Genomic DNA, 12,810 nt, shown 5'->3' with positions numbered 1-12,810 from the left:
GCGGTTCGAGTCCAGCCCGAGCTGAGCAGCCGCTGAGCTGCCAACAGGTAGCAGGATGGCTCAGCTAAAAAAAATAAAATAAAATAAAATAAAAATAAAATAAAATACTTAGAGTTAATCTTTGAATTATTTCTAAAGTAAAAAAATATATATTACATATATATATATATATATATATATATATATATATTTTTTTTTTAGAAAATAAACCACATCAAACAAGAATAACATATAGGAAATTTTAGTATATTTTTTGTGACGTTATTAAATATTTGAGAGCACTATACTTATTGGTGCATTAAGGATTTTTTAAAATTAACACACAAAAGAAAACTTGATAGGAAAGTGCAAAGAGAAAACTAGGACAAAACCATTCTGAAAACCAAAATGTTATGAGGGTCTAAGAAGGAAGGGCAATTAAGTTAAATGTTGGTATCTTTCTATAAATTCTGCACCAAGTTTTTCACCATTTACTCTCAAGGGCCTGTCCTCTGCATTGCCACATAGTTGACAGCTCCTGCAGGTTGGGTCTTATTTGCATCCCACATGAACATATTCTCTATTCCAGGGAAATTAAGGGATGTGTTCACTGAAGATGGAAAAAGGCCGCTTAACGTTAAGTATTTCACTATTTTTTGCAGCCTGACTTAGTTTTCATTGAATGTTTAATGAATATATTCAAGCTCCAGAGGAAACCACAGCCAACCAAGCAAATGGTAGATTTGAGTCAGAATCAGAGTAACTACTTGTCTCTCCTCTCTGCATGGGATGACCAGTTCAGAGCATTTTTATTTTCTTCTATAAAAAAAAAGTCTATCTTCTTGCAAATAAAAATAAAACTCTCACCTGACTGATTTTGCATTTGCCCTTTTTTTTTTGCATTTGTCCTCTATTTTGCATTTATATTTGAATTTATTAGACAGAATTTTATTTTTTAGATACATATTCAAATGTATAAGACAGAATTGGATAAGTTTGGTGGTTACGGCTTCAAGTACGCTTTGCTTATGAATATGAATTTATTATTGCTTACTTTTTAAATTAATCCTACAGTGGTTCATATTACACAGCAGAGGATTCCTGGTACTGTGTTGTGGGCCAGTGTTACACCATGATGGTGTTGTGTCAAACTAGTCACAAAATGATCACATCTAGAAACTTCTGTACAAACAGTCCAGAAATAAAGCCTGGAAATCTAGACTTTAGGATCGTTTTTATAGAGTGTTAGACATTTAGATGAAAATGGAAAATTGGGTCATGTAAATGGCAATGTGGGAGACCGCAGCCTCCGTGCCCATACAATGATCAACAATTAGACAGCTACCCATAAACAAAAACAGCTCTGGAGGGGCCGGCTGAGTGGCTCAGTTGGTTAAGAGCTTGCTCAAGAGTGTGAGCTCTGAGCAACAGGTTCGCCGGTTCGATTCCCACATGGGCCAGTGTGCTGCACCCCAGCTGAGCTGCCGCTGAGCTGCGAACAGGTGGCAGAATGGCTCAGCTGGTGAGAGCACGTGCTCCTAACACCAAGGTTGCCTTTTCGAGATGGTGGGTTATGCCCGCCTGCAACTAAGATTGAACATGGCACCTTGAGCTGAGTGGCAGCGAGCTGCTGACAGGCGTCCAGATGGCGACGACTTGGAGTTGAGCTAGCTGCGCCCTCCACAACTAAGACTGAAGGACAAAAACTTGGCTGTTCCCCTTCCCCAATTCCCCAACACTGTACACCTTCCCCAATTCCCCAATACTGTTTCCCATCCACAATTCCCCAATAAAATCTTCCAAAAAAAAAAACCCACAAAAAAACCTTCTGGAAATACCCTAGGGTCCACTTAAGAAGTTTTAGCAAAACAGTGCAACAAAACACCTGAGAATAAGTGCACAAAAAGAGAAAGAAGACATCTTAATTTTGTAACATCGTCCCATCCCTCAAGCTGACATGGCTCAGCACCAAGACGATACTTCCCAGCTGGAAAGAATTCCCCTCACCAGGAAAAAAAAAGATTCGGTTCAGCAACCAGCTTCCCCAGACTTTGGGGGACACTGCATGAAGATCCCACTTCGGTTGCACCCCACCCAGACCTGCAAAGCTGACTAGATGGCTAGAAACAAGGAAGAAAAGCAGGAGCTACCAAGAGCTTCCATGCAGTGGGATCAATCAGGGTTCACAGTGACTGCTTTACAGACAAACGCAGCAGATTTTGACTGAAGTAAGTAAGACCCAACAGCCGGCGCAGTTGCCACAGAGCACTGGAGCCTTCACTTGCTTTCATAGCAAGTGCCTGAGTCCCTCTCCACTTCCTCTCCACCCCACGCCCTGCCTGCCTTTGACAGAGCCCAGTAACTGCAACAGCAGCTAGCTCAGGCCTCTGTGGCTACGTATAGACACCAGCCTAAACCCTCAAGGCTGACCCTCCATGACCCAATATGTGCTCAGTGCCAGTCACTCCATCTGTGTACTTGTATGACATTGGTCTGACACTGTCACCAGACCTCCACATCACGCCCAGTGGGAGAATGTGCAGGCAAAGGAAAGCATGCTGACAGTCAGGGCCCCAGAGATGTTTGTGGCTGGGATAATGCTCTGTCTTACGTCCCCATCCCTTGCTGTGTAACCTGGCACCCACCACTATGTATGTATGTATGTGTGTGTGTGTATATATATATATATATATATATATATACACACACATACATACTATATAAGCACCTGTAGCTGGCCCTCAGAGCCAAGTGTGTACAACACTGGCTCTAGCCACCACCTCTGCCTGCTGTGATCCCTCGCTGCTGGACCTGGAAGTGCCACTGAGAACCTTAACAGCACATGCAGCCACTGTGGACCCCACATAACGTTCACCAAGCACCACATAGTTGATACACACTCCAGCAGCCTGAGCCAGGGAAATCACACTCCCTCTGACCCAGTGCTGCCAAACAGTCCTGCACTTGGTATCTTGCACCACTAAACCCAGGATCAGCATGCTCAACTGTGCCTTCAATCTCAGGTAAAAGTCTTCCCTTACCAAAGTCAGTGCATAAAGTCTGAAAGAGGTGACCGTTTCTTTAAAAACAAACAAACTAACAAATAAAGAAACAAACAAACAGGGCTGGCCCAGTGGCTCAGTTGGTTAAGAGTAAGCTTAAGAGCGTGAGATCTGAGCAACAGGGCCGCTGATTCAATTCCCAAATGGGCCAGTGACATTGCGCCTGAGCTGAGCTGCCACTGAGCTGCAGCCCAGATGGCTCAGTGGATAGAGCACGCGCTCCTAACAACAAGGCTGCTGTTTTGACTCCTGCATGGGATGACGGCTACGCCCACCCGCAACTAAGATTGTAACACAGCACCTTGAGCTAAGAGGCCATGATCTGCTGATGGGCAGCCAGATGGTGATTGGCGCCCTCCACAACTAAGACTGAAGAACAACAACTTGGCTGGACCCCCTCCCCAATACTGTTCCCCTCCCCAAATTCCCTAATTTTTTTTTTTGAAGGTTGGGCTCTGGAGTCAGACTGCCTGGATTTGAAAAAAAAACAAAAGAAAAAAAACCAAAAAACAACTATACAAGGCTACAGAGATCATGAAGAATCAGGGAAACATAACTCCACCAAAGAAATACAGTAAAACTCCAGTATCAAACCTCCAAAAATGGAGATCCAGGAAATGCCTGAAAATAATTCAAAATACTTGTTCTAAAGATATTCAGAATTCCAGTAAAACACAAAAATAATTTAATTATAAAGGGAACAATATAAAAAAATGAGAATTTTAACAAAGATGAAAACATAAAAAAGGACCAAACAGAAATTTTGGAGGTGAAGAATACAACGACTAAGCTGAAGAACTCAACAGAGATATTCAACAGAAGACTTCAACAAATATACGAATAAGAATGAATCAGTGAGCTAGAAGATATCAACAGAAATTATCCAGTCAGAAGAGAAAAAAAAATGAAGAAACCCTATGGGGCTTATGAGAAACCCTCAAGAGAAACAATGTACTCATCATTGGAGACTGAGAGGGAAAAGGGAGGGAGAAAAAAGTAGAAAGCCGATGTAAAAAAATAAAGGTTCAGAACTCACTAAAACTGGGGAGAAATTTGGATAACCAAGTTCATAAAGCTAACAGGTCACCACAAAACTTCAAACCAAAATAATCTTCTCCAGGACACATTATAAGAAAACTGTCTAAAATCAAAGACAGACAATTTCAAAAGGAGCAAGAGAAAAAAAAATCTCTTATACAAGGGAATGCTCATAAGGCCATAGTGGATTTCTTAGCAGAAACCTGCAGACTACAAGAGAATGGGATGATACTTTCAAATTGCTGAAAGAAAGGAACTGCAAACTAAGAATATTCTCCTAGCAAAGTGGTTAGAAATAAAGGTGATATAAAGACTTTCCCTAACTAACAAAAGCCAATAGAATCATCACCACTAAACCAGACTTACAAGAAATGCAGAAAGTAATTCAAGCTGAAACAAAAGGATGAGAATTAGTAACATTAAAACATATAAAAAAATACAAAAGACTAGAAAAGGTAAGTATATGTTAGATTCAAAATACTCTAATATTGTAATTTGGTGGTATGTTAACTATTTAACTCAAATAAAAAGGTAAAATGATAAAATATTAAAAAATAGACACAGTTAAAACAACTTGTCAATGATTATAAATATAGAAAAATGTAAATGGTTACAATTTATTAATGACTACAAATATAAAAAGATGTAAATGATAATATAAAAGGGGAAGAAATAAAAATGTTGATTTTGTTGCATGTAATCAAAGTTAAATTTTTATCAGTATACAATACAATGTTATACAAATGTTTTATGAAAGCCTCATGGTAACCACGAAGCACAACCAGAGTAGTATCACCAAAGATAAAGAAAAGGGAATCAAAGCATACCACTAGAGAAAATTATCAATTCCAAAAAGGAAGAAAGGAAAAAAGGAACAAGAGAATTGCAAAACAGTCATAAAACAATAAGATGGCATCAGTGAATCCTTACCAATCAATAATTTCTCTACATAGAAATGGATTGATTTGGGGCCGGCCGAGTGGCGCGTTGGTTATGAACTGGCTTGGGACACCAGAGGGCCCCGGTTTGGTTCCCACATATGAGGGCCAGTGACACTGGCCTCCACAGCTAAGATGCTGAACAATAGCTCAACCTGAAGCTGGGCTGCTGTGGGTCCCCGGTGACTGTGTAGGCTGCAGCCCCTGCGGCAGTGGGTTGCCATGGGCTACTGTGTGTAACCAGCAGCCAGCGTGAGCGGCCAGCAGCCGCAGTGAGCGGCTGTCCAGAAGCCGGAGACTGAAGAACAAAAGGATAGCAACTTGTCTGTTCCCCTCCCCCCAATTCCCCAGCGCTGTTCCCATCCCCCAATTCCCCAATAAAAAGAAAGTAGGAGGAGCTACACATATATCAGACAAAATAGACTAAGTCAAAATGGCAATAAGAGTCTATTTCTGTTTTATTTGCTTGTTTATTCTGTTCTTTAGATTCCACATATAAGTGAGATCATATGGTATTTTTCATTCTCAGTCTGATCTATTTCACTTTTTATAATATTCTCTAGGTCCATCCATGTTGTTGCAAATAGTAACATTTCATTCTTTTTTATAGCAGAGTAATCCTCTATTTTATAAATATACCGCAGTTTCTTTACCTGATTGTCTATTGATGGGCCTTTTGGTTGTTTCCATATCTTGGCTACAGTGAATAGCACTGCAATAAACATTGGGGTGCATATATTTTTTCGAATTAGTGTTTTGGACTTTTTTTGGATAAATACCCAGAAGTACAATTGCTGGGTCATAATGTTTTATTTTTAATTTTTTGAGGAACTTCCATACTGTTTTCCATAGAGCCTGCACCAATCTGCAATCCCACCAAGAGTGCACGAGGGTGCCCTTTTCTCCACATCCTCCCCAATGCTTGTTGTTTGTTGATTTCTTGATAATAGCCATTCTGACAGGAGTGAGGTGGTATCTCATTGTGGTTTTTATTTGCATTTCTCTAATGATTAGTGACGTCCAGCATCTTTTCATATGTCTACTGGTCATCTGTATGTCCTTTTTAGAGAAATGTTTCATGTCCTCTGCCCAATTCTTAATTGAGTTATTTGGTTTTTTTGTTTGTTTGTTTTTAAAGATTTTATTAGGGAATTGGGGGAGGAAACAGCACTGGGGAATCAAGGAAGGGGAACAGACAAGTTGCTGTCCTTTTGTTCTTCAGTCTAATTGTGGAGGACATTGCTTCACTGGCCCATGTTGGTATTTAATTATCATTGTGCTCTTCTCAGGTGAGGCAGATCTGTCGCCAGTCTCTGGACGGCCACTCATGGCGGCTGCTGGCCTTGCACACTGGCTGCCGGCCACACACACGGTAGCTTATGGCAGCCCACTGCAGCCCCACTGCAGCCTACGCCGTCGCTGGTGACTCAGTGCGGCCCAGCTCCAGGTCAAGCTGTTGTTCACCATCTTAGCTGTAGAGGTCAGTGTCACTGGCCCTCATGTGGGATCCGAACCGGGGCCCTGCTGTTCAGAGCTGGCATCCCAAGCCAGTTCTTAACCAACCTGCCACTCAGCTGGCCCAGAGTTATTTGTTTTTTTTTTGGTGTTGAGTTGTATGAGTTTTTTTTAATACATTTTTATATTAACCCCTTATCAGATGTATCATTGGCAAATATCTTCTCCCATTCAGTAGGATGTCTTTTTGTTTTGTTGATGGTTTCCTTTGGAAAAAACTGATGGTTGCCAGATGGGAGAGAGTTTTGGGGATGGTGAGAAGGTGAAGGGATTAGAAAGTTCAAATTGGTAGTCACAAAACAGTCATGGAGATGTGAAATACCTATGGGAAATATTATTAATAATATTGTAAAGATCATGTACAGTGCCAGATGGGTACTGGATTTATCAAGGGGATCACTTCACAGATTATAAAAATGCTTAACCACTATGCTGTACACCTGTAACTAAAATAATATTGAGTGTCAACTATTATATGTGTGTATATATATATAGTCACAGGATGTAAAGCATAGCATAGGGAAGATAGTCAATGGTATTGTAACAGCTATATATGATGTCAGAGGGGTATTAGACTTGGTGGGGTTTCGATTTGTGAGGGGTGTAAATGTCTAATCATTATGTTGCTTTGTACACCTGAAACTAATATAATAAGCAAATTAAATTTAATTTAAAAAATACCAATAAGAGATAAAGATGATCATTATATAATGATAAAGGGGTTAATTCAACAAGAGCATGTCATAATTGTAAATATAAATACATCCAACATCATAACACCTAAATGTATTAAGCAAATAGTAACAGATATGATGCATGGAAACAGACAAAAATGTAATAATACTACGGGACTACAATTCCCCACTTCCAACAACGGATAGATGACCCAGACAGAAAATTGACAAGAAAACTTTGAATGAACCAAACTTTAGACAAAATTGAGCTAACAGATATATACAGAATACTACATCCAACAGAAGTATAATACACATTCTTGTCAAGCACACTCGGAATAGTCTCCAGAATAGGTCGCAAAACAAGTTTTAGCAAATTTAAGGAAATTCAAGTCTTTTCTGACCACAATGGTATGAAACTGGAAATTAATAACAGCAGAAAAACTGAAAAATTAACAATTATGTGGAAATTAAACCACACATTCCTAAACACCCAATGGCTCAATGAAGAAATCAAAAGAAAAAAAACTTGAAACAAATAATAAAAGAAACAACATATCAAAACATGCCAAAGCAGTTCCAAGAGGGAAAGATATAGTGATAAACACCTATATTAAGTAAAAACAAAGACTAAAAAATACCAAAACCCTAAATTTACAGCTCAAGGGACTAGGAAAAGGAGAACAAAGCCCAAAGTTAGAAGAAGGAAAGAAATAACAAAGATCAGAGCAGATATAAATGAAATAGAGAACAGAAAAACAATGTAAATGATTTTTAATTACATTTTTTAATAGATCAGAAAAAATTGATCAACTTTTAGCTACACTGATTCAGAAAAAAGAGAGGACTCAAATAAATAAAATCAGAAATGAAAAAGGAGACACTACAACTAATACTACAGAAATACAAAATATCCTCAGAGACTACTGTGAACAATTATACACCAACAAACTGGAAAAACATATAAGAAACGGAAACTTTCCTAGAAACATACAACTTACCAAGACTGAATCTTAAAAAAAAATTTAAATCTGAACATACCAATAAAAAATACAGAGATTGAATCACTACTCAAAACCTCCAAAAACTTAAAACCCCAGAACCAGATTGTTATACTGATGAATTCTACCTAACATTTAAAGAATGAATACCAATATTTCTCAAACTTCTCTAAAAATTGAAGAAGAGTGATCATTCTCAAACTCATTTTACAAGGGCAGCATTGCCCTGATATCAAATCCATATAAAGGATCATGCGCCTTGATCAAGTAGGATTTATCCCTGGGGTGCAAGGATATTTAAATATATGCAAATTACTAAATGTGATATACTACATTAGTAGAAAGAAAGATAAAAATCATATAATAATTTCAATAGGAGCAGGAAAAAAATCATTTGACAAAACAGCACATCCTTTCATAATAAAAATGCTCAACAATTTGGGTATAGAAGGAATGTACTTCAACATAATAATAACAATATATGACAAACTCACAGGCAGCATCATACTCAATGGCGAAAGTTTGAAAGCTTTTCCAAGATTATGACCCAAACAAGGGTGCCTATACTCACCACTCCTATTCAACATAACACTCGAAGTCCTAGTCAGAGAAAAAGAAATGAAGAAAAGGTATTCAAATTGGAAAAGAAGAAGCAAAATTTTCTTTTTTATTGCAGATGATATAAATCTAAAAAATCTAAAAGACTCCACCAAAAATCTGTTAGAGCTAATCAATAGATTCAGTAATGCTGAGGGGTACAAAATCACAATACAAAAATCATTGTGTTTTTATACTTAACAATGAAACATCTGAAAAAGAAATTTAAAAATCTCATTCACAATAGTATCAAAAATATAAAATCCTTAGGAATAAATTTAACCAAGGGGGTAAAAGACCTGTACAATGAAAAATACAAGGCTTTGACAAAAGAAATTAAAGACACAAACAAATGAAAAGATATCCCATAGTCATGAACTGTAATAGTTAATAATGTTAAATGGCCATACTACCCAAAGTCACCTATAGATTCAATGCATTCCCTATCAAACTCCCAATGTCATTTTTCACAGCAATAGAAAAACAATCCTAAAATTTGTATAAAACTACAAAAGACCCCACATAGCCAAAGCAATCCTGGAAAGAGGAGCAAAGCTGGAGGCATCAGAATTTCTAATTTTAAACTAAGGTGTAGTAATTGAAACAATATGGTACTGGCATAAATGCATACTCATATACCAGTGCAATAGAATCGAGACCCCAGAATTAAATCCTTGCATATATGGTCAACTAATATATGACAAGGAAGTCAAGAAGAATCAATGGGAAAATGATAGTTTCTTCAATAAATGCTGTTAGGAAAACAAACAAACAAAAAACACATCCAGAAGAATAAATCAGACAACTATTTTATACCACTCACAACAATTAAAATGGATTAAAAACTTAAACATAAGACCTGAATTCATATTCGTAGAAGAAAATAAAGGGAAAAAAGTTCCTTAGTATTGGTCTTGGCAATGATTTATTGGATATGACGCCAAAAACACAAGAAACAAAAGCAAATATCAACAAGTGGGACTACAACAAAGAAGATATGGATCAAGTTCACCAATGGATGAACGAATAAGGAAAATGTGGTATATCTATATCTACAACTGAGTATTAGCCATGAGAAAGAAGAAAATTCTGCCATTTGTGACAACATGGGTGGGCCTTGAGGACATTATATTAAAATGAACTGTCAAAGAAAAACAAATAATGTATGATATCACGTATATGTGGAATATAAAACAGCTGAGCTCACAAAAAAAGACAGTAGAATGGTGCTTACCAGGGGCTGGGGGAAATGGGAAGACATTAGTCAAAGGGGACAAACTTCCCCTTATAAAATTAATAAGTTCTGGGGGTCTAATACAGACCATGGTGATTATAGTTAACTATGGTGAATTATATACTTGAAAATTGCTATGAGAGTAGATCTTAAATGTTCTCACCACAAAAATGAAATGGTCGTTATGTGATACGATGGAGTTGTTAGCTAACACTATGGTGGTAATTATTTTGCAATATATAATTGTATCAACTCAACACATCATACACCTTAAACCTACACAAGGTTACATGCCAATTATATCTCAATAAAGCTGAAAAAATTAAGTGAAAACAATTTAAATGGAAAATTGCTGTCAACTCTAATTTATTTGAAATTTACCTGGACTTTTATCTGATACTTTGTACATGCAAGATACCTAGCATTGTGTGGACTGGCATCTAATTATTGATCCAGTGCCACCTTGATTATTACTTTTGTCTAAAACTGGTAATGATTTCTTAAACCAGACTTAATACTTGTTTCTAGAATTCTGTTTGAAAGTTCCTCTTTGCATTATAGAAACTCGGTGGAAGAGGGACTTTTTTTTAAATTAATGTTTATTGGAGTGACAATGGTTAGTAAATTGGTTTCAAGTGTACAATTCTATAATACATCATCTATACATCACATTGAGTGTTCACCACCCAAAGTCAGCTCTCATTTCATTTTTTAACAAGGGTCCTATGTTCCTCAAAGGAAACAAGTATACTGTCTATGTAATTTTGACCCTAGAAAGGTCCTATAACTGTTTTCTCTCCAGTAATCCATATTCAGAAATGTTTTTACTGAAGTTAGAAAAATATTTTGGATTGGGATAATAATAGAATGAAGCGCCTGTGCAGACCAGGAAAAGTGTGTTTATGTAGGCAAATGGGGTGGGAGGAGGTGAGGGATGGATTATGGGGTAGGAATCCTGTTTGACTAGAACAGTTTTACAGACTATAAGCAGCTTTGATCAGAGTAGTACAGAAGATAAACACAATCATATAGGTGAAGAATAAATTTTCAAATTATAAAGTTAGCAAACCAAATAAGAGAGAAGTCATTTCTCATTGTTTATAAACATAGTTTTCAGGCTAAGGAAATGGATTGGAAAATAGACCAGGTTACATTTATCGTGTTTGTGGCAGTAATATTGGGTTGTCGGAAAAGTCATGATGTATTTTTTCTATGTTTCTCAATGGTCATTTATTTATATGAAGAACAAAGATCAATCAATGATTATATTGCCCATTTTGTTCAATAACCTTTTGCCATTTTTCAGTGAGCTTCATAATTCCTCGTTCATAGAAGGACCTGTCTTTATTTGCGAAAAACTGAGCAAGGTGCTGATTTACAGTCTCATCTGAATTGAATGTTATACCACACAAGGAGTTTTGAAGAGAACTAAACAAGAGGAAGTCTGACGGCACAAGGTCAGGCGCGTATAGTGGGTGTGACAACACATCCCATCCAAACTCCAATAATTTTTGACAGGTGATCAAACTTGTGTGTGGTCTCGCGTTGTCGCGATGGAACACAACTCCTTTATGATTAACAAGCTCTGGACGATTCTGGATGATGGATTCGTTCAAACTGTCCAATTGTCAACAGTACACATTTGAATTGATTGTTTGGTAGAAGCTCGAAAAACACGACACCTTTAAAATCCCACCACACTGAGAGCATAACCTTCCTTTGATGAATGTCTGCTTTTGATGTCGTTTGAGACGAATCATCACATCAGGACCAAGATGGCTTGAACACTACATTGTTGTAAACAATCCATTTCTCCTCACCAGTTATCAGTCACTTCAAAAAAGGATTGTTTTCCTCAACTTTATTGAGCATATTGCAGATGTTTATATGCACCATCAAATGAATTTCTTTAAGTTCATGCGGAACCCAAATATTGAGGTTTCTTATGTATCCCAGCTTCTTCAGGTGGTTGTGAATGCTTGAATGATGCATGTCAATGTTTTTGCAATCTCTCGTGTCGTGTAAAGTGGGTTTGACTTGATCAATGCCTTTATTTTGTCATCATCAACCTTGTTGGGCCTCCCTGACCGAGGCGCATCGTTGAGATCAAAATCACCAGCACGGAATTTCGTGAACCATCGTTGGCACTGATGTTCTTGTAGAGTATTGTCACCATAAACTTTATGCAACTTTTCACAAGCTTCATGCACCTTCTTCCCTTTATGGAAGTAAAACAGTAAAATATGGCAAAAGTGCACAGCTTGGTCTTCCTTCTTCAACTTGTTGTAAAATCTCCAAAACTCAACCAAATCGCTCATTTTTTTTTAGAATGAAGCTAGAACTGTCAGCTGTCAAATGACATAGCAATAACATAGATGCAAATGACTCTAATACTTCCGAAAATGAACTAGTGCCATCTGTTGCAAACATGCATCATGACTTTTCCGACAACCCAATAACTATCTTATGAGGCAGACAACTATGATCCTAAAGTAATACATGTACGAAAACCTGACTTTTATTCTCAGTCCCTACTATATGATATTTATTCAAGAAAGACTATCAGGTTCCCTTTTGTGCTCAGTCTATAGTAGATATGGTTACCCTGCATTCCAGGCCCACTGGGGCAGATAGCATCACCCTCTAGGCCCACATTGCAACCCTGCCCCTGAAGCCTGGCCCAATAAAACTGATGAAAGGAAGGAGGGAAACTTGCCCTGTGTGAAATTAAGGAAGAGACAGCCTCACAGTTCCTGAGCCTTGGCCCCCCAG

General features: G+C 37.8%; 1 pseudogene; it reads left to right on the top strand.

The window, feature by feature from the left end:
* The window catches only part of LOC109381952 (isopentenyl-diphosphate Delta-isomerase 1 pseudogene), a 32,527-nt pseudogene extending 22,693 nt beyond the window's left edge, over positions 1-9,834 (top strand).
* The last annotated feature ends 2,976 nt before the right edge of the window (positions 9,835-12,810 follow it).

This window comes from Hipposideros armiger, unplaced genomic scaffold (assembly GCF_001890085.2).
Source record: "Hipposideros armiger isolate ML-2016 unplaced genomic scaffold, ASM189008v1 scaffold_56, whole genome shotgun sequence".
NCBI lineage: Eukaryota > Metazoa > Chordata > Mammalia > Chiroptera > Hipposideridae > Hipposideros > Hipposideros armiger.
This window is presented reverse-complemented; position numbering and strand designations above follow the sequence as displayed.